At 36.3% G+C, this 20,513-nt stretch overlaps 1 pseudogene; it reads right to left on the bottom strand.

Annotated features, from left to right (window-relative positions):
• Nucleotides 1-8,144: 8,144 nt before the first annotated feature.
• LOC149540024 (26S proteasome regulatory subunit S10B homolog B-like) overlaps nt 8,145-20,513 on the bottom strand; it is a 114,154-nt pseudogene continuing 101,785 nt past the window's right edge.

The raw sequence follows: 20,513 nt of genomic DNA, 5'->3' as shown, positions 1-20,513 counted from the left end.
ATTGTTCTTTTATTTTGTTCAATTTAGAAAACCAACTGAAGCTAAAATGGAGTTCAACTTCTCCCTTGCTATTGCCTTGGTAAACATATTTGTTGGATTATCATCTGTATATGTCTTCTCCACATTTAACTATCCATCATCTAAAACTAACTGAATGAAATGGTATTCTAACTATATGTGTTTTTTCTTTGAATGTAGAGCAGAGTTATTTACAAGATGAATGACACTCCAGCTATATGTGAATAAATAATTATCCCTCTATGGATGTCCCAATTCTTCCATGAAGAACTGAAGTCATATCATCTCCTTGGTTTCCTCTATAGTAGGAACATACTCTACATCTATAGTGGATAAAGAATTCAACTTCTATAACTAATAAATCCAACTCACTATTGTCCCACCAACAACAGGTCGAATATAATTATTATCTAGTGATTACAATCCACAATCCCTTCCAGCTCAATAGCATAGAAAGAAGCTACAATCTTGTCATACATTATGAAATCCCTTACTCTAAACCATTTCATACATTTTTTTTGTCACTTATAAAATTAAGACTAAATTAATTCATCCAATAGAAAAATAGTAGTTGATGCCTTTTACAATAGTAAGTCATTTTTGGCTTTGGGGGTACTGCCCCTGAAAGCCCCCATGGGGCATTGCCCCTCGACCTCACCCTACACTATGATAGGGAGTGCACCAGGGGCATTTCCTCCAAACCCTCATAGAAATAATCTAGGGGGAAATTGTGCCAAATAAAACTCTAAGTCTTTATTGGTTCCACATAAAAACAATCTCCCACTTGGAGATTGATCATAACATTGCTAAACCTATAGCTCCAACTAGAATATACAACCACCCTAGACTCTCTTGTTCTTTTATTTTGTTTAGTCTAGAAGACCAACCAAAGCTGAAGAAGAGTTCAAATTCTCCCTTGTTACTAGTAGCCTTGGTAAACATATCTATTAGATTATCATTTGCATGTATCTTCTCTACCTTTAACTGTCCATCATCCAAAATTGAATGAATGAAATGGTACCTAACTTTATGTATTTTTTCTTTGAATGTAGAGTAGAATTATTTACAAGATGAATGGAATGCTTTCGATATGTGAAAAAATAATTATCCCTCTATGGATGTCCCATTTCTTCCATGAAGAATTGAAGCCATATCATCTCCTTGGTTGTCTCTATAGTTGCAACATACTTTGCTTCTATTTGAATAAATCATTCACCTTCTATAATTGAGAAATCCAACTCACTATTGTCCCACCAATAGTAAATATATAACCTATAGTACTCCATATGGTATCAATATCCCCTACCAAATATGAGTTAACATGGCCCTATAAATTAGAAGTAGAGCCTCCAAAATATAAACATTTATTGGATGTTCCTCTCAAATATCTTAGAATCTATTTGACTACATTCCAATGGTCAATTCTAGGATAAATCATATCCTTGCTAACAACTACCACTATATATGCAATATCTAGCCTAGTACCTACTATCACATACATAAAACTTCCTATAGCTAAAGAATAGGGTACCTTGCACATTTTGTCCTCCTGTTTTTGTGTATTGGACACATCTCCTTAGTGAATTTTAAATGACTAGGTAAAGGTGTGCTAACAACATTAGCACTCTCCATAGAGAAATATTGCAACACCTTTCCAATATAATCAACCTGAGATAAATTCAATTTTCTATTTTTCCTATCTCTACAAATCTTCATACCAAAAAAAATTTTTGTTGCCTTGAAATCCTTAATAGAAAATGAATGTGGTAACTATCATTTCACCCCCTTAATGTGATCCATGTTAAACCTAGCTAGAAGCATATCATCGGCATATAGACATAAAATAATGTACTTGTAATCATCTAACCTCTTAAAATAAACACAATAGTCAGAATGACACCAAGTGTAACCGTGATCATGCATAAAACTATCACTAACATTCACTGGGTGTGTGGTATTTATTGTTATGATGGTTGTAGAGCATGAGGGATTTCTAGAATATCTTCCTTTTGAGTATCATCCAACACTACATACTCATTTTCTTTCTTCTCATTTTGCTACAACAAATCTTTGTACAATGCATTTTCATTGAATATGACATCCTTGTTTCTTACAATTTTATGATTTTCAAAATCCAAAATCCTATAACCAAATTCACTAATGCCATATCCAAAAAATATACATTTCTTTGACGTAGCAGTAGAGGGACCTTTATTGATAAAATACACATCAATATTTATAGCATCTGGCCACATGTTTAATGGTAGCCAAGCATGAAACCTCATGCTCCTTGCACACTCCATTATTTTCTTGTTCATTTGTCCAGCCACTCCATTTTCCTATGAAGTCCTTGGAACAATTTTTTTTCTATGAATACCATTAGTGGAGAAAAAATCTTCAAATTCATGGCTGCAATACTCATCACCATTATCATATCTGAGTTTTAATCTTTTACCAGCCTCATTTTCACCCAAGCATTTACATTTCTTAAAAGTTTGAAATACATCATATTTTTGTCTAAGGAAATAAACCCATACTTTTCTAGTTATGTCATCAATAAATGTAATATAATAATGAGAGACACTAAGGGAAGATACTTGAGCTACTTCCCATACGTGTATTCTCAAGCTCCAATTTCTCATTTTTCTTTTCCTTCCCACTCTTCACAAAACTCACTCTAATTTTTTTCTATATAAATAAATTTCACAAAAATCCATAATGACACATTTTAGACATGATAACACTTTCTTTGAATGAAGTAATTTCATACTTTTCTCACTCATGTTCTCAAGTCTGTTGTACCATAGTTTGGTATCAAAATCTACAACAACTATTTGTTCTCCCTACTCAACTAAAACAATTATTCCTAAATATTTATTTTCTCTAAAAACACTAAAGTAGAAGGGACAATATGACCTGTACAAAGATATAAGGCATCTACTTTCACACCTTTTTCTACTACAAGAGAATAGTTTGAAATCTTTCAATTTTTATCATTAAAAGTAAATATGCAACCCTCATCACCGACTTTCCCTACTAAAATTAAATTCCTACTCAGCCTTGGAACATGTCTTAGTTCATATAGTAGCCAATGATTCTCATTCTACAACTTAATCTTAACTTTTCTCTTTCCAACAATCTGATAAGGTTCATTATCCCCCAAATAAACAAGCCCAAAATCTCCTCAAACATAATCAAGAACATAAACTCTCTGGAGTGTAGTATGCAATGAAGCCCTAGAATCTAAAACCCAAGAATCATCAACACTTTTCAAAGAAACAAACAAAGCATCTTTTTTGGATTTGTTACCTATCACATTTTCCTCATTTTTCCCTTTTGATTTATCTCCTTCATTATTATTTCGAGTCCAACAATCTTTCTTCTTTGCCCTAGTTTCCACAGTATTAACAATCTCTTCATCCTCTAGATTAAGACCTCTTCCCCTTCATTTTTCCTCTTGATTTCCCATGATTTCCAGAATGACTTCCTCTCTTAGTCATCATGCATCTGCTTTGTGCATTCAAAGAACTTCCTGATGTAGATCCATGTGAGGTTTTCCTATAATTTTCCCCACTCAAAATAACACCAATCACATCATCAAATTTTAGGGTATTAAATCTAGAAATATAATTACTCACAACCATAACCAAACCATTCCAAATTTTAGGCAAAGAACACAAAATTGAGAGAGCCCTAATTTCATAATTGATATTTACATTTATATATGATAATTGAGTAGTAATTGTATTAACCTTATTCAAATGATCTATAACAAAAACACCTTCTATCATCGTCATATTAAGTAAATGCTTCATGAGAAATACCTTATGTGAAGTGGACAGATTTTCATATAGTTTCACTAGGATTTACATCAATTCTTCTATCATCTTCACTTTTGTAAAATCAAATGTCACTTATTGTGCCAGGCATAATTGAATACTTCCAAGTTCCTTTCTATCCAAAACTTCCCACTCCTCATTTGTTGAAGTTTGATGTTTCTTGGCTTTTCCTTCCAATGGTTGCCATAAATCCTTCTAATAAAGATAGTCCTCCATTTGCATTTTCCATAATTGAAATTTCTACCCATTAAACTTCTCAACCTTTAGCTTATCCCCATCTGCCATTACTCCCACTCAGCCATGAGACCTTCCTACAAAGGATGGCTTAAAAAAATGATGAGAGTCTGGGCTAAAAAATAAATGACGACAATTTGGCTTAGATACCACTTGTTAGGATTAACCATAGACATAAATAATAGTTACATGCAAACATAACCAATATTAAAAAATAATAAATCACACAAAAGAGAATACAAGACACAAGAATTTAACATGGTTCACCCAATCCCTAGGCTACATCCATCAACAACAAGTCCAATATTATTATTATCCAATGACTACAACCTGCAATCCCTTATTGCTCAATACCATCACAAGAAGCTACAATATCATCATGCATAATTAAATCCCTAACCCTAAGCCATTTTATACAATATTTTTGGCTTTGAGGGAGCTACATTAGGACCCTCCAAGGGGTACTATCCCCAAACCCCCCATAGAAATAATCTAGGGGAAAACTGCATCAAATAAACCTCTAAGACTAATTTGGCTCCACATCACAACAAAGAGTTATTGTAGGAAGAAGTGACCATTGTGTTGAAAAGTGAAGTAACATTTGGATATGTTTCTAAAAACATCTCAAGTGTTCCTCCAACATTTGAGTAGGCATTGAGGAGATCTGATGACATGATTAGAGAAGACAGAGAAAAGTTGCAATCCCAATTGCAACAAGGCTTCTAGCCTTGGTCACAATTGTTAATCCAAACACCCAAGGTTGGATTGTTACTACTTCTAGAGACATGATTTTAGAATAAAAACATATATGAACCTTATGATGTGATACAAATATCAGCAAGCTAAATATTTTGTAAAATTTGTGTATATGTCCGTACATAATGATGTGATTCTCAAATGCAGCCACAAATATGGCGTTCGTTATAATGTAAAGCATACAATGTAATCATGTTTACTTTTTATACTCAATAGAAAAAAATTATGAAATTTACTTTTTTCCTTCTTTTATGTAGTAGGTGAAGTGTAAAATGTGATGCATCTTTCATATTTCAAAAATATTTTACAATTTGAAAGTTCTAGTATTTTTTTAATCAATATGTCAAAAAACACTTTAAAGGTATTTTCATTTCAAAAAATTAATAATTACTTATCGAATTCATATTTTCAAGATAATTATATCACTACAAAGTTGATAACATCCTCAAGAAACTCTTTTCATTTTAGCAAATTCAACAATATTAAAACTTGTCATGTGCCTCTTTGAAGTCTAGAAGCCACCTAAACACTACAAAATCACATTTTTACAATTGACTGCATAGGCTTGATGATTTCCAATCCTAATTAGATACCTGATACATTAGGTACTTGATATATCTAATACCTAATACGTTAGTGCCCAAACTTGTGAAAATGGGAGGCGTGGAATTGGAGGGTGTGGATTCAAATTTAATGAGAGGTCTAGATTCTCTTATACATGATCAATGTGATTTTAATTCTATTGGTCAATTATATGTCTCTTTGGTTGTATAAATGAGACAAATCAACATTACAATATAGATTTTTAATTCTCTTTTAATTACAAATTATTGTATATATACATACATAAATATGTATACATATATATATATATATATATATAAACATATGCATATATATATATACACACACACACACAGATATATATACACAAACATATATATTATTATACACACATACAAATATGTGTGTGTGTGTTGATCAATAAAAGGCTGAGGTCATAATAATTTTAATAAAATAACAGTTACAAAGTCTCTGTTCAAATAGGCACTAGTGGGAAAGAGCAGAGAAGTTGTTTATAAGATACATTATATTATGTTTTTGATTAATTAAAACAGGTTTTACAAGGATCCTGAAACCCAAAAGTTTATAGCATAACAAAAAAGAAAATAAAAAGTCCAGCTAACAAGAGACTGCTGCTAAAAGCCAAAAACTGACAAAAGGCCCAAGGCCAAGAGGCAAAGGCTAGAAACCAAAAAAAAGAACAAAACCAAAAGTGAAGTAGACTAGTGGTTGTCCTTCTCTAGGTCTTGTAGAGTTTCTATAGCTTCGTTGTCCTTTTGACTATCTGCTCCTTCTTGGTTCTCTTTCTATGTCTCCACTTGGTCTGCCTTGTTCACCTGGTCCCTAGTTTTAGTCTAAGCAAACTCCACCTGCCTGAAATCCTTCCCAGTCTTCTATGAAATGTCCCTTCCTAAGCCAACCCTCATCAGAGAGTCACCCAAGTTGACAATATTCTCATTCAGAGTGTGCAGGGTGTCCACAATTTGTTTAGTCAGCACCTGGTGGATGGATTCAAACTTTTGGACTTTATGTTCAACCAAGGAGAGTCTATCCTCTTGTCCATCCCTAGTGTTCTGGCCATCATGGATGTTCTGGTTACCAACCCGGGCAATGTTCTTTCCTGTGGTCTCCTGAACCCTACGGGTATTTTGACTAGTGTCCTGGTTGTTCTTTTCTTTAAGGGCCTCAATTTCTTGAAACAGTCATTTGATAGAACATAAATTTTCTACCAAGAAATTCTTCACATTATTAAGGAAATTGAGGCCAGTTTCTCATGTGTTGTCAGAGATGACCAACATAATAGGGTCAATTAAATCGTCATAGTGGGTTCTGCCGTCAAGGTCCTCCAACACCTGGATTTTTATCGATTCTCTGACAATGCCCAGCCTAGCAGTGTCAATGTTGAAATTTATCCAAGACCTCCTCCTGTTCTTCCTTGCCACCTCCCCACTTCTTTCCACCATAATATCATTCATCTCCTCAGGCAGGGATATGGGTGAGTCAGGGCCATGGTTTTCAAGAATCTAGGTTTCTTCCTAAATTAGGGCTTGGTCAACCTTTCTTTTCCTTGTTGCTATCCCTCCCCTTCTCCTTCTCACTCACATTTTCCTTTCCCATCTCTTTGTCCTCTTCCTCTAAATCAGTTTCCATCTCCTCCTATTCCCCATTATCAATTTTCTCCTCCTGAGGCTCAGGCTTGGGGGGAAGGGGGGATGGCTTCTAGGACTCTTTCTACTGGGCATACTAGGGTTGCAAGCAATTGAGGTGGCTTTGGCATCCTCTGTTTAAATGACTTGAATGTCCTCTAAGTCTGAATTGGCAGTATCCTCTGATTCACAATCTGAGTCACCAAGGGATTTTCCTTTGGTTTGGGTTTTCAAAAACTCGTAAACCAAGAGAAGAAGGCCTTCCTAGATGGCGAGATTAGTAACAATTTTTTTCTTGAAACCCTCAATACCCTTAGACATGGAGGTGTAAAGATAGAAGGGATAAGAAATTTTAACACCATGCCTAAAGTGGTTCAGCAAAACAAAATGGTGTGTTCTTAATCTGTCAAACTTGGGATCAAGAGTAATGTAATCAATGAGGATTCTGAGAACATACCTCCATAATTTCTAGATGGACTCAATATCATAGTAGGTTTCGATCTTGATGAGCTTGTCTCTCTCCTTGTCACCCTTGAAAAAATCATTTATAGCATTGGACGACATCTTTTTGTCCCTATAAAATTTTATGCCTTCCAGTGGGATTTCTGTCACCTTCACGATTAAGCCCTCAGTGATTTGATGGGTTACATAATCAATTTTGACTCTCTCATTGCTCCAAGATTCCACCATGACCTTCATAGCCTCAGCATCAAAACCATACACCTTCTCTATGAACCTGGTTACTCCACCTTTTCTAAGCTTATGCCAAACTGTCTTCTTCTCCTTCCAGCTCTCCGACTCCCCCAAAGGCTCTCTTCTAATCCTTTCACCCACCATGGTAGTCTTTGGCTTAGCAAACTCAAAACCACTAGCAGTATTATAGAGCACATAATTTTTTGGGACGCAGAAAATGAAAACATTTTAATGATTTTTAGTGGTTTTTTTGAGCCAGCCTTCAAAGCGTGTCTTCCGTAAGCGTAATTATATATTGAAAAGGGCTCTGCATTACTTCTTGTTACTCTTTTGCTGACGTGTAATTTGGAAAATCCTATCATAATTAAAAAGGGATAATATTTGTGCCTTGGATTCAATCCAGCTGGAGTAATTCAGTCATTGGAACTAGAAATTTGTCACCATTCCTCCAAATCATCACCAAATTTCTTGTGACTACATCGTTGGCAAACCAATTAGCAACTGGGTTGGCCTCCCTAAAAATATGGCTGACATAAGTCTTTCTAAAATTGCCCAGGTTAGATTTGATATCCTCAATGATGTTGGCAATAGTCCAGGATGGCATGGTGAGACCTTTGATATAGTTGATGATGTTTAAGGAATCGCCCTCAAGCCAGAGATGCTCGATTCCAAACACCAAAGCTAGTTTAACAATATGGTTGGCCACACTGACTTCAACAAAGTGGTTAGTCTGATGACCAAGAGGGAAGGATATAGCAGCAATTCCTCTACCCAAATGGTTTCTAATAATGCCTCCACTTCCAGCAGGATCAAGATTCCCTTTTGTTGCCCCATCAAAGTTGGCTTTGTGCCAGTCCTCAAGGGGAAAGGACCATTTGGCTTCCTGTCTCCTCTTTTCCCTATCTTCCTTTCTAACTTTATAGTTCCCTCCTTCCTTGATGTTTCCACCCTTGGTTATAGCATAGTTCTCCAAGGTGAGACCTTCAATTTTCTCAACAATTATGAATTCTGGAGATTTCCTTTCTCTGAATATTCTATTGTTGCACTCTTTCCAAATTCCCCAGTAGAAGAGTGGGAGAATCCATAAGCTAAATGAATGTGAATTCATGCTAGAGTGGTGGCTTCTCCATTGGCTAAAGAAGTCCTGGAAACTAACCTGGGGGCACCAACTAAAATCAAGGGCCTTGGTTAGGAGGTTCCACACCTTGGAAGAGAAAGGGCCGTGAATGAACAAATGATTAACCATTTCCAGATCATGTTTGTAGAGGTTGCATCTATTAGGGATAATTTGGCCTCTCTTGGCTAAATTGTCTAGGTTAAGGATTTTCTCTTGCAAGAGAAGCCAGAAGAAAATGTTGATTTTAGGAGTGAGACTAGAAATCTAGGCTTTAGCCCAAATTGGCTTCTCCATCCTATCCCCATATGGAGAAATATCTTGAGGCAACAGAGAACTGCCCACTCAAAGAATCCCCCCAAAATGAGGGTATCCCTATGATTGTTGAGGAAGGTGGCTTTCAAATAAATCATTAGAGTGTTAAGATCCAAGGATAGCTCGGACAGGTCATGCCAATCATTTCTAGATCTGTAATCTCTAACATATAGAGCATATCTTTCTATGCTTTGTTCAACCCATCTACCAAAGAAAGGGTGATTGATTAGAGGTCCTTGACATGTCCAGTTGTCATGCCAAAAAAGGATATTTTCCCCATTGCCAACTTTCCACATGGCCTTAGATTTGGCAGAGGCTTTGCCTTCAAAATCCCATTCCAAATGTAGGACCCTTGGGGAATCTCAGACCCATCAAACAAGGAAATGAAGGGCTGCCTTCTCAAGTATTTCTCAGTCAAGATATCCCTCCAGACACCTAAACTTTGAAAAATGTGCCATATCTGCTTAGCTAGGAAAGTGTTGTTGAGATGTCTAATTTTTTTTATGCCAAGACCACCAGAGCATTTGGAGAGACAAACAAGATCCCAGGCGATGAGGTGGTATCTTTTATGGTCATCGGACCCTGATCAAAGAAAGTCCCTTTGAATCTTCTCCATCCTGCCAACATGCTTGACTAGGATGCCAAAAAGGCTTAAGGCATAAGTTGGGAGGTTTTGAAAGATGGATTTAACCAAAGTGCACTTGCCAACCTAGCTTAGGGTGGCACCTTTCCAACCTGTGAGTTTCTTGTTCAATCTATCTAGGATGTTGTTCCAGAAAGAATCTGGGGGTCTAGTGCCCAAGGGTACGCTAAGATAGTTGGCAAGAAGAGACCCAATACTACTTCCCAAGATGCAGACAATCTTCCTTTGTCTCTCCAAGGGGGTGTTGATGAAGAAGATCAAGCTCTTATCCCAATTGATTGCTTGGCTTGAGCCCCTAGTGTAGGTGTTCAAGAGGCCCTTGAAAACTCTGGCCTCATTGATAGTGGCTTCACCCCCAAAAATGGTATCATCCACAAATTGTTAGTGAGTGAAGGTAGAGGGACCCTAAGAGGGCTTTAGACCAAGCAAACTCTTGTCCTGAAATTTCCTTTGGATGAGTCTTCCCAAGCATTCAGCCATAATGATGAAAAGAATAGGGGAAATGGGGTCACCCCGTCTTAGTCCTCTTGAAGGAAAGAAGAAAAGAGAAGGGGAACCATTAACCAAAATAGATAAAGAAGGAGAAGTAACAAGTTGAGAGATGAGCTTGCAAACCTGGGTGTCAAAACCAAAAGCCTATAGGACCACCATAAGAAAATTTGAATCCATCCTATCATAGGCTTTAGAAATATCTAGTTTGAGCAAGAAACCTTCCTTCTTACTAGCCTCAAGAGAGTGTATGACCTCATGGACTTTGATAATGGAGTCAAGAATTTATCTCCCAAGAACAAAGCCAATCTATTGAGGGGAAATAATCAAAGGAAGGATGCTGAGAAGTCTTGAGGTAAGAACCTTAGAAATTATTTTGTACAAAGAGTTGCAAAGTCTAATGGGCCTAAACTTATCTATCGAGTCAACTCCTGGACTCTTAGGGATGAGAACTAGGAAGGTGGCATTTAGTTCTTTTAGAATATTTTTAGCGCCAAAGAATTCTTGCATTGCCTTAATAACATCCTTTTTTACCACTTCCCAAAAGACATGGAAAAAGAAAGTCAAGAAACCATCCGGGCCTAGGGCTTTGTCTCTCAAGAGAGAATTGAGAGCCAAGAAGATTTCCTCTGGGGAGGGGATAGCTTTCAGCATCGAATTGTGGTGCACTTGCAACAAGGATGAAATGGCAGACAAAATGTCAACTTGGTCGAGATTCCAGAGAGACGGATCCTTGGAAAGGAGGGAGGAGAAGAACTAAATAGATTCATCTCTAATCTCATCATCCTTGGTTAAAAGAATCTGGCCTTTCTTAATGGAAGAGATCCTATTGTTTGCCCGATGTTTTAGGGTGGTCAGATGAAAGAACCTTGAGTTCTAGTCACCTTCTTATAACCAATTATATTGCTCTATTGTTCTATTGTGTTATATTATATTATATTATATTGCATTACATTATATTAAATATTATGTTACATCATATTTTATTATCATATGTTATCATGGAATGGATTGAAAAGGATCATAGGATACCCTATGACCTCTTTCAACTCATTCCATGATAACAATATGCCCCTAGTGGTCTAAGGACCCCTAGGGGATCATATGTTGTCATCAAATGGGTCTAAAGGGGTCATAGGATACCCTAGACCCCTTTTAACCTATTCTATGGTAACATATGTCCCTAGGTGTCATAGGACCCCTAGGGACATTATATTTATTCTAATCAGTTGAAAATCCTATGACCCTTTTCAACCCATCTAATCATAACATATGGCCCTAAGGGTCCTAAGTCCCCTATGAGTTCTATAAGAATTTTCCTTAGGGAAAAATTCACCCAAGATCAAAGAACTCAAGCACAAGCACAATAGTAGACCAAAAGAGAATGATCAAAATATTGATATGTATTTGATTCAATTTAAAAGTACACTAGGAGTGCCTATATATAAAGGCCTCTGGAATGCATACGAATGAGCAACATGATAAGTCACACAACCATGCACATGTCCACTAGGTGTGGGTTATCCTCCATTAAGCACATGAGTAAGTGCGATGATAAGAGGATCCACAATCATAAAGAGACCTAATTGTCTCCTCAAATGATAAAGAGACCTCGTGCAATTGTTGTACATAAGGATCCACAATCATATCAACTTAGGAAGATCGATCATGTAGAGAATGGACATGAGGGTCAGAGTGAGCCCTCACAACAACTGAAGAAGGATATTCTTCATTAAATAGAAGATGTACATCATTGATGATGTCTCCCAAGTCTACTATATATGACTCCACAAACAAACCTAAAATATCTGCTATGTAGTCATCCCCTGTTGCCAGAGTTGGAAGACAAGGTGTACCCTATTGTGTTGGACCTATCATTGTGGCAATGAATGCATGTGGAATGTGTTGATGATGTGACCTCTCTCTACGTGTATCAATAGGATCCTACAAATTTGAGTTTGTTGAATCACTATGACTAGTGTCACTGCCAGTTTCCATAGTGTATGAAGTGCTAAGAGGATTGGAGGACAAGATGGGCGAACTTTCCTCAAAGTGTACATCCTTCTTCACAAAGATCTCATGAGTCTTAGGACCCATAAGTTTGTATGTCTTAACACCATCTTCATATCCAATGAAAGTACAAGGCCTAGGTGGTGGTTCCTTGCATCCCCTAGAAGATATGATTTCCCATGCTGGACAACTAAAGACTCTAAAGTGTTTCACAGCTACTTTTCTACCGCACCATGCCTCAAAAGGATTCTTACCATCTAAGGAACTATGAGGAGACCTATTAAGTATGTGAGTGGAAGTACTAATAGCTTTGAACTCAAGTGTAGCATCAAGAGACTTCACTTGTATCATGCAACTTCCCATTGACTTAAGAGTTTGTATCCTTAGTGCTGCAACATTTTGTTAGGATAAACCACAAACAAAAATAAAAACTACATGCAAATATAACCAATAAAAAAAAAATAGATCATAGAGAAATGAACACAAGGCACCAAGATTTAACGTGGTTCACCCAATCCTTGGGCTACATCCACCAAACTGCAAGTCCAATATTATTACAATCTGTAATCCCTTATAGCTCAATACCACCACAACAAGAAATTTCACATCATAACATAATGAAAATACCTAACCCTAAACCCTTTTATACAAGTATTTTATGCCATTTTAGGGTTACAACATGCCAGCCATATGTTGGCCATATGTCAGCTACAATGTTGGCCACTGCCCAAAAAAATTTCTAGTTACGAAGTATGTACAATACTTTCTTGATCAGTCACCATAATCTAACACATTTGTCTTAAGTAGACTAAATGTTGGTGGATTATGAAGATCAATACCCTCAAGTTTGCAAAAGTCATTAAGTCTTATGTTCACATATCTACTTTCATTGTCCATCCAGAGAACCTTGACGGCTTTCCTTGTTTGTTGTTCAACATGACTCTTGAAGGCTAGAAACTTATCAACCACTTCATTCTTATGATGAAGAAAGTAGACCCTTGTGTAGCTTGAGAAGTCACCAATGAAAGTGAGTATGTAGCAACCCTAGTTGACTGATGTCATTACAAATGGACCTGCTAGTACCATGTGAACCAACTAAAAAACAACTGGAGCTCTTGAAGACTTCCCTTTATTGGACTTCTCCTTTAGATGCATATCCACTAAACATGTTGAACATTCACCCTTAGAAAAGTTGATTGGAGGTAGACCTTTGACCATGTTTTTTGAGAAAAGTTGTTGAAGACAGCGGAAGGCAAGATGACCATATCACTCATGCCATAATTTGATTTGTGAAATGTGATTGAGTCAACAAGGCATGTGAAAGAGACTTAGGCAAAAAATGGGAGAAGGAATAAAGCCTCTTGTCATGATTGACTTTCCCCACTACAACTAATGAATCATCTTTAAGACTACGCACCATCATTGAATCAAAAATGAACTCAACTTTATTTCCATCTCCAAGCTGAGTGATTTGGTAAATTGAGAGGAGATTAGAGCTAAGGTTTGGAACATAGATAAAGTCTTTGAATTCCCCATTTTCCATTTCCACAATGCCTTTCCCGTCAACTTCCATTTTTCTATCATCTCCCAAAAAGATGTGTGGTACCTATGACTGCTTCAATGAAGAAAAGTCTCCTCTTGATGAACCCATGTGATATGAGGCACCTAAGTCAAGAATCAATTCTAATGAAGAACTTGATCCAGCCATAAGTGCTTTCCCTTTTCCCTTTGAAGTGGTTGGAGTTGGATCCTTGGAAGCATTTAACACTTGAATTTTTTTTTTTTTGAGTAGGTTTTCCAACTCATCAATTCTCTTAGTCTTGCAATGATGCTCATCATGATTTGGCTTTTTTAAATATGCACAAAAAAGTTTGGAGTCCTTCTTTTCATTATTTCCCTTCTTGTTGGAAGAAGAATTGCCTTGTTTTGAGGAGGATTGTTGTGTCTTAGATTGTTATTTTTTCTTCCACTACTTTTTCTTGCTGTTGTTAGAAAATTTTCCTCCTTGAGTTGAGTGGTTCTCATCACTGGCCACCAATGCTTTGGTCTTTGATGATGTAATAAGTCCCATATCTATCAAGTGGGATTGTTCAAAAAATAACATTTCTACAAATGCATTAAATGTAGTCTTTTGGAAAGCACTTCCCATGGTCAATTTGTGAGTGTTATAACTCGAAACAAAGGAAGCATATTCTAAAGGTAGCCTCTTAAGCATGTGATGAATCAACCTATCATCCTTCATGGGATTATAAAAATCTTTAAGTAGTGCTCTAAACTCATTTTCTTTGTTGATATAATCTTGAATTGTCTCAAAATTATTTGGATCGAAGAGAAGTAGGTCATCCTCAATCTGGTATCCCTTTTCCTCGTCCACCTTACCATAAAATGATTAAAGTTTTTCCCAAGTAGGTTTGGTTTCCTTGAAACTGAAAATGTGGAAGAAGAGATCTCTATGTACACAGCTCCTGATAATTCCTAAAGCATGTTGGTCTTTAGTTTTCCAATCAGCAAGTGTTGTAGCATTAGTGGGTTTGGGAATTGTACCATCAACATAAAGACTTAGACCTTTTTCCATTGATCTACTCCATGCAATATCTTTCCATGTAGAATAATTGTGTGAAGTTAGAAGTGGAACATTAGGAGAACCCATGATGCAAAAAATAAAAAGAGCACAAAAGAGAGACACAAGAAACACAATACACACCCCCCACTTTTCACTCAATCAAAAAGACCCCCCCCCCCCCCCCAACAAAAAAGATGCTTTTGGCACTTTATATGTAGTGCATGTACAATAGGAAACTTGTCAAAATGTACGAAGTGGACTTCAGATTTTTCTATTTACAACTACCCTTTGAGGCTCAAATCTATTATTAAACACTGTATCTCAGATATACAACAATTTTGAAGAGTAATCAAAATAATACAATGCAGAAAAGGCCCCTAAGTCTGAAAGTGATATTTTTCCCACACAACCCTATAATATGAATGTAGATTTGGAAAGTAGACAAAAAATAATGCACTTTCAAAAAAAATAGAACTTGAAAATGTGTCCAAACGAGCCTATATGGAGCGTTTCAAGTTGCAAAATGCAAGATTGAATAGGTACAGTTGCCAAGAAATGAAATTTTTGACAAATTTGTGCACCAAAACTAGAAAAGAACTACACCACTAAAAGGTTCAAAAAATTCTATCCAAAATCAACAAAATTGCACCTAATTTTGAGTCTAAATGATTGAGTTATAACCTCCCAAACTTAGACTATCAAATCAAAATTGCATGTGGAGAGGGATCTGGGCAAAAAATTGAGAGCTTATATTTGATGGTCAAATGAACATCACAATAGTTCAAAAATAATAGGAAATGATGGTTAGATAGTCTTCAAATTTAATACCATGAAATGATGATGCAGATGATGCCAACGTATAGCTGGCTGACTTCGCATGTCTATACTATACAAAATGTACAGAAGAAACTAATGTGGAAAAAGTGGAGGGCTGACATGTGCACTAAGCTGGACCACTTAGCTAGTTGTACAACACCTTATAATTTGTCCGCTTGCATGTCTACTTATGTGGATGCCATGTGGTGGTTTAGCTAGCTAACTAGGCAGGTCGTGGAGTTGGAAATCTTTGAAGCTGACATATTCGTAGGGCTCTGTGCACTATGCATGTGATTGTCTTGAGTGATGTGGTAGGAGGTTAGGTTGGCACTACAAGAAGCTAGTACAAAGCTATGTGGGACAAAAATACATTGTCATGTAAACGTTGTTCTGCCAGAGAATGCACAAATGTTGTTGGCACCAAAAAATAAACCACAGGTATGCCGAAAGATGTTTCACGCTCGACCATGAGTTTGCCGAGGCCAAAAAAATTATGCTGCTAGTAGAGGACTAACTCAAATTAGTCCCACATACATTTTTAAAAAAAGGATGTTGCTATCATTTAAAATGAAGAGGCCTCCGCAGTCAAAGTGGCTAAGAGGCCATGATGTATGTGAAGCAGGACTTTGTGATTCGGCAACCAGTAGTGATAAGGTTGGACTTTGGCTTGTGCTTTTGTCAAATTTGTATACTAATACTAGAAAATTATATTAAGTGGCTGCTTAAAAGGAATATTCTTGTCGTACAAAATAAAATATTCTACATAGGGTGCAGGGTCAGGGTTTGACTGCTTGATGCCTATACAAAAAAAATTTCTCTGCTACTTGAAGGGTAAAAAATTTGAAAAATGCAAAATTCACAAAAGCAGAGAAAAAATAAATTATCAAATCTGAAAAAAATTATGTAGATCTAAAAAATGGTCATATCAAACTTGCAAATCAAGCCTTTGGGTGCTACTTTGCAAAAAGAAAATTCGTCAAAATTGACTTTGGGTAGGTGAATTTATAGCCGATTTTCACCGAATCGATGTTTCAGATGCAATGGTGAAGTTTGTTCTGCCTTTAGATGCTCCCAATGATTGCGATACTCTGAATTTGAGCTGAGGTGGTAAATCAACAATGGTCTCAAATGGGTATGGAAAGAGAAATTCTCCGAGCTCTGATACCATGTAAGAATTTTCCTTAGGGAAAAATTCACCCAAGATCAAAGAACTCAAGCACAAGCATAACAGTAGACCAAAAAGAGTATGATCAAAATATCAATGTTTATTCAGTTCAATGTGAAAGTACACTAGGAGTGCCCATATATAAAGGCCTCTGGAATGCATAGGAATCAACAATATGATAAGTCATACAATGAGGCACATGTCCACTAGGTGTGGGTTATCCTCCATTAAGCATAGGAGTAAGTGTAATAATGAGAGGATAAGCCTACAAAGGTGTAGTACACAAAATAATGTTGTAGACACCATGTGCTAAATTAGGAGTGTGAATAACTATGTTGTCTACATGACAACTTAGTTAATTATGCAAACTCCAGTGTTGTACACACCATGTGTTGAATTACAGTTGCTTACTTCTATGTTGCCAACATGACAACTTATAAGAGTATGCAAACTTTTAAATGTATCACCAAATAAATAATAAAATAATGCATAATAATAAAATAATGCATTAACCTAATTAAACTTAAGTGTAAATAGTAAATATGTATTTACACCAAAAAGTTCATATCCTGGCATCAAATGGGTCAAAAGGGGTCATAGGGTATGTTATGACCCCTTTCAATTCATTTGATGACAACATATGAACTCCTAAGGGTCCTACGACCCCTAGAGACATATATGTTATTATAGAATGGGTCAAAAGGGGTCATACAATACCTTATGTGCCTAGGGGTCCTATGAGTTCATATGTTGTCTTCGAATGGATTGAAACGAGTCATAGGGTATCCTATGGACCCTTGCAACCCATTCCATGATAACATATGGCCCTAGTGGTCCTAGGACCCCTAAGATTTCATATGTTGTCATGGAATGGGTTGAAAGGGGTCATAGGGTATCCTATGGCACATTCCAACCCATTCCATGATAATATATGTCTATAGTGATCCTATAACCCCAAAAAGTTCATATGTTGTCATCGAATGAGTCAAAAGGAACCATAGGGTATTGTATAACCCCTTTTGACCCATTATATGATAACATATATGTCCCTAGGGGAATTCATATCATGTCATCAAATGGGTCAAAAGGGGCCAAGGTATCTTATGACCCTTTTCAACCCATTCTATGATAACATATGTTCCTATAGGAGATCATATATTATCATCAAATAGATAAATAGGGGCCTTTGACCCTTCTATGAAAAAATATGACCCTATGGGTCCTATAACCCTTAGGAGTTCATATGGCATCATCAAATGGGTAAAAAGGGGTCATAGGGTATCATGTGACCCCTTTCAACCCATTCTATGATAACATATGTCCCTAGTGGTTCTAGGACCACTGGGAATTCATATGTTACAATCAAATGGGTCAAAAGGGGACATAGGGTATCTTATGAGCCCTTGCAACCCATTTTTGTGATAACATATGTCCATAGTGGTCCCAGGACCCCTAGAAGTTCATATGTTGTCATCAAATGGATCAAAAGGGGCCATAGGATACACTATGACCCCTTTTGACCCATTCTATGATAACATATGTTCTTATGCACCTATGACCCCTAGGAATTCATATGTTGTCATTGAATGGGTTAAAATGGACCATAGGATATTTAATAAACATATATATATCCGAAGGTATCCTAAGACCCGTAGGAGTTCATATGTTGTAATCGAATGGGTTGAAAGTGGTCATAGTGTATCCTATGACCCCTTGTGACCCATTCCATGATAACGTATGTCCACAATGATCCCAAGACTCTTATAAGCTCATATGTTGTCATAAAATGGGCCAAAAGGGGTTATAGGGTATTCTATGACCCTTTTTGACCCATTCCATGATAACATATGTCCATAGTGGTCCTAGGACCCCTAAAATTTCATATGTTGTCATCAAATGGGTCAAAAGGGGCCATAAGATACTATATGACCCCTTTTGACCCATTCTATGGTAACATATATCCCTAAGATCTCATACGTTGTCATCAAATGGGGCAAAAGTGACCATAGGGTATTATATGACTCATTTTGACCTATTCTATGATAACACATATGTCCCCCTAGGAGTTCATATGTTGTCATCGAATGGGTTGAAAGGGTTCATATGGTATCCTATGACCCTTTTTGACTCATTATATGATAACCTATGTCCCTAGGGGTCATAGGAGTCCTAGGAGATCATATGTTACCATGAAATGGGTTGAACCTTTTGACCCATTGTAATGCCCTACTTGGAAACCCCAAAGAAATAAATCTAATTTGTTATAAAGTTTACCAAACTATTTTTTTAAGTTTAAAAATAACATTAAAGTAACAATGTGAAAGCAATATACACAAACACAATAATCATGCATATGCAATTACAATACAGATTTCATTACTCAAGAGCTCCTTTGCATTGAGTCACATTTAAGAAGTTTTATTAATAGCTTAAGTCTATATCACAATGTCTATAATCATAAAATGAATAAACAAATAAATAATCTCATATACATATACATAAAAGCAACTGATATATTAAAGTACATTCAGATAATATCATCCACTGGTCATGTCACAAAGTATGCTATAATAAACACAGGTACATCAATATAAAATACAATATCCTATAGAATCTCAAAATACATGATACAGATATACATCAAATGAATAGAAGCCTCTAATATAAAAATAAGAGTGATAATGGTACACTCGTATCAATGAGCATCCAACATCTGTCAATCAGAGGGAGACAAATTGGTAAGAAGTCACTACCTCCCAACCATGTGGTCATATAGTTAGGCTCACACTTCCACCATGCAAAGAATATAATAAATGATCCACAAATGGATAATCAAATCATAAAAAAATCTCAAACAAGGAATCTTGATAGGAAAATCTACTTCAAGGATACACAAACTATTAATAAAGAAAGATAACCAAAGTTAAACAAGATGCTCAACCCAATCCTACACCATAGAACAAGTCAAATTCAAACACTAAGTATAAATCAAGCATCAAAAACAAATGAATACAACCATCTCCAAATAAATATCAAGTGTCACAATCACATTAACCAATAGATAACAATTGTCATCAATAAAAATAAACCACCAACTAATAACTCCAACAATAAAAACACCACCAATGAATAACTGACACTCATCAATAAAAGGCAATTAAAAATCAATAACTAACATCCAATCAATAAATAACAACTCACGATTAATACACCATCAAAAGTAACATCCAACAAGTACACCACTAGAGACTAATAAAAAAAAAACATAAAGTATATTAAGGCTACATACTATGGAGTGTCATCACATGAGTCAATTCTAAGATTACCTTGGTAGTCTCTCAAGACCCTGACCTCCTTGTAACTCTCTGTGGAACCAAAATACCCTCTCATGAAGATGAGAAAACTAGTCATACCTCTCAAGGTATCATCCCAATGCCATCCTTAGCCTATACAAGCACTCAAGGCATGGATGAGGCAAAATATCTAACTTATCTTTTTAATTTATCTTAAGGCATGGGGGAGGAAAGTATTTTAATTACTATGTTATCATGTGTTACACAACTTAAAATGTGTTACCCTGATAGCCACTTTGGGCCCCAACCTCATTGCAAGCCACTCCCATTGACATGTACCTAGACTACCTTCCCA

Source organism: Cupressus sempervirens, chromosome 9, assembly GCF_028749045.1.
Source record: "Cupressus sempervirens isolate cs-2001-9-10 chromosome 9, ASM2874904v1, whole genome shotgun sequence".
Lineage (NCBI taxonomy): Eukaryota > Viridiplantae > Streptophyta > Pinopsida > Cupressales > Cupressaceae > Cupressus > Cupressus sempervirens.
The sequence above is the reverse complement of the archived record's forward strand: the minus strand, read 5'-3'. Positions and strand labels throughout refer to the sequence as shown.